This window comes from Strix uralensis, chromosome 31 (genome assembly GCF_047716275.1).
Source record: "Strix uralensis isolate ZFMK-TIS-50842 chromosome 31, bStrUra1, whole genome shotgun sequence".
In the NCBI taxonomy this organism is placed as follows: domain Eukaryota; kingdom Metazoa; phylum Chordata; class Aves; order Strigiformes; family Strigidae; genus Strix; species Strix uralensis.
Window position 1 is genome coordinate 2,997,237 of NC_134002.1, and position 3,031 is coordinate 3,000,267.

Below are 3,031 nucleotides of genomic sequence, written 5' to 3' on the forward strand. Positions count from 1 at the left end.
AGCTGGCCAATGACAGAAATGGTGAGGCTGGGGAGGTGAGGAGCAAGGTTGTCCAGACAGTGCCAGACCTCAAGGGGCTGCTTCTGCTACCGGTGTAGAGCTCCTGAGGAGACCCTCTGGATCAATATCAATTGCAGAAGGCTTCTATTGCCTCTTCTCTAATCTGAAAAGTAAATAAAAATAACCGTTAAAATAAAAAATAATTTTTACTAGATCCTCTTTGAAATCTTCCTGCTTAACTACACTGTGAAATGACTCCAATGAGCTGTACAAGTCCTGAAGCCTTGAAGAAAACTAAAGGAAGAGAAATAGCTCGTTAGGGTTTTCTTTATTTTAATGAGCCCCATGGTGTATTTGGCCCTGAGTCCATGAACCTCAGATACTGAGAGGAGACTGAGCAAAGTACTCAAGAAGTCAAAGTCAGCAGCAAAGCTCAAAGTACCTTGAAGCACTGATTGGCCCCACTGAGGGCCACTACTGACAAAGCCTCTCCAGGGACTCGTTAGAGCAGATAATTGGAGGCTGTGATTGCAGGTAGGCAAAGGCACCCTGCAGGTGGCTGTAATGCTGAGAAAACCCCTTGGTTTGTTTTATGAAGCAGAAAGGCCAAGCCCTGACCCTCAGGCCCTGGGAAGGAGATGCTGCCCCTCATGTGTGGCTCAGGGCTCTTCCTGGGGGCAGTGGGGTGTGAGGGTGAGCAATGCCAAGTGTAGGAAAACTGCACAACACCTCCCGGCTTCCCCAAGCAATGGTGAAGAGTAAACGAAGTCCAGAGCCTCAAAATAATTTTTTTCCTGTTAGGCCTCAGTGGCAGAGGCAACTGCCATAGCCAAGGGGAGAAAGAACTTGGTCCTGTTGGGCCTTTTAGCCTTGCCAGAGCCCTTGGCCATCTCGACTGCAGGCTGTCCTACACTGTCCCATTCCTGCACCTCTTTCCCTCCAGGCTGCAGACACCCATCTTGCTTTCCCACCTAGCTCCTACCTCAGCATTTCCACACCTTCACTGATGTCTCTCCACCTTCACCGCCTGTTCCTTGAAAGACAAAGCCATGGGCTGATCCTGACTCCCTCGGGGTGATCTCTTGCACCACAATGCTACCATTTGAGTGAGATAGCTTCTTCTTCAAATGCAGTCTGAACCTTCCCAGATGCACTTTGTTGAGATTTCCTTCTCTTCCGACTACCAAGAAATGCTCCATCATCTCTGAAACCCCCCTTCAAGCAGTTGCAGGCTATTGGTACAGTGCCCTGAGGCTCCACCTCACCAGGCTAAAGCAGCCCAGGTTTCTCAGCCTCTCCACAAAGTCCCCAAACCCCGTCCTGACAGATCTGTTCTGGAGACTCTCCAGTTCCTCCTCATTCCTTCAGAACAGGGAGCCCCACACCCAGACACACTAGTCATGATGTGGCCACCACAGTGCTGATGATCACTCCCTTGTCTGAGTTGGCCACATGCCCCCTAACGCAGCCCCACAGGCAGCTGGCCTTACTCACGGTGACATGCACCTCTGCCTTGTATGGCATCCCTAGTGATGCCCAGGCCCTTCTCCTCGGGGTCACTCCTCTGCTAGTCAGGTCCCCGCATGCCCCCATCTATGGGGTTATTCTGTCCCCAAATGCAGGACTGGCCACTTGGCCTTGTAAAGCTTCATGAGGTTTCTACTGACTGAACCCAGAGATTTTCAGGCTTCCCCAGGATTGAAGCTCCATTGGGCCAGCTGGTGATGTGTGCCTGCAGATGGCTCACCCTGACATGGGGTGACTGACACAATAAGAACATGAGGAATTGCAGGACATAACAGATAATAACAGGAGACACCTATTCAATGATGCTGTTCACCAAGGTACACATTCCCATGGTGACAAGTTCAGAAACACCAAATGAAATTGCAAAGGAAGCCAAACTAGGACCAAAGAGGAAAAGATAAATAGAGATGGGCTATTTGCATTGGAGGGTGCAAAGATGGTCAAGGGGAAGAAATTTTGAGTAGGAAAGACAGGAAAAGGTGAAGCAATGGAAAAGATCAGGTCTGTTTGGAGGTACCTGCCAAGCATGCCTGCATCAAAAAATTCACAGATCATCTGACCAAACTTTCTCATTGACTTCTGTGGCCACCAGGAACCTGAGTGATTTCCCTCCCACCATGAAGGAAAGATCCATGGTGGATCAAAATGCAGAATCATTCATGCTGGAAGGGACCTGAGGAGATCTCTAGTCCAACTTCCAGCTCAAGGTAGTGTCACCTCTGGGTCATGGCAAGTTGCTCAGGGCTCCATTCATTTTCAGCTTGAAAAGCTCCAAGGCTGGAGATGATACAAGCTCTCTGGGAAATCTGCTTTAGTGCTTGACCGTCTTGATGAGCAGAAAGTTTTTCCTCCCTTGTTTCAGCTGATGCCCATTGGCCCCCATCCTCTCACCATGCACAATAGTGAAGAGCCTGGCTGCATTTCCATGAGGACACCCAAGAAGATATGGGAAGGCTGTTATTAGGTCTCCCCAAAGCCGTCTCTTCTCCAGGATTTGCACCTTTGCAGCAAAGGTGGCCAGTGGCTTTCTGGGCTGCATTAGGAAGAGCACTGCCAGCAGGTTGGTGGAGGTGATCCTTCCTCTCAGCACTGTTACAATTTCTCTTGTTGACTTCCCTCAGGGTTTCAACCCTGCCACCTTCACTTGCACTGTAGCCACAGCTGCCCTCCACATCTTCCACCAGTCCTGCCCTGTCTTCTTGTGAAAAACAAGTCCAGGAGGGCATTCCCCCATGTTGGGTCGGGGATTATTTTCCACCCTCCCTTCAACCAAGGCCACCTAGCAGAGGTCCATGGTCTTCAAAGTCCCCACTGGTTACCAGGGCCTAAATTTGTGTCCGTTCTCCAGCTGTCTAAAGGACACTTCATCCTCCTGCTGTCCTTCATCAGGAGGTTCATTGATCCTGACCAGAAGATCACTGTGCATTGAGTCATCAGTGATCCTCATAACAGCAAACCTGAGTAGACCCAGGCCTGGGCTGTGCTCCATGTACAGCCTGGGCTT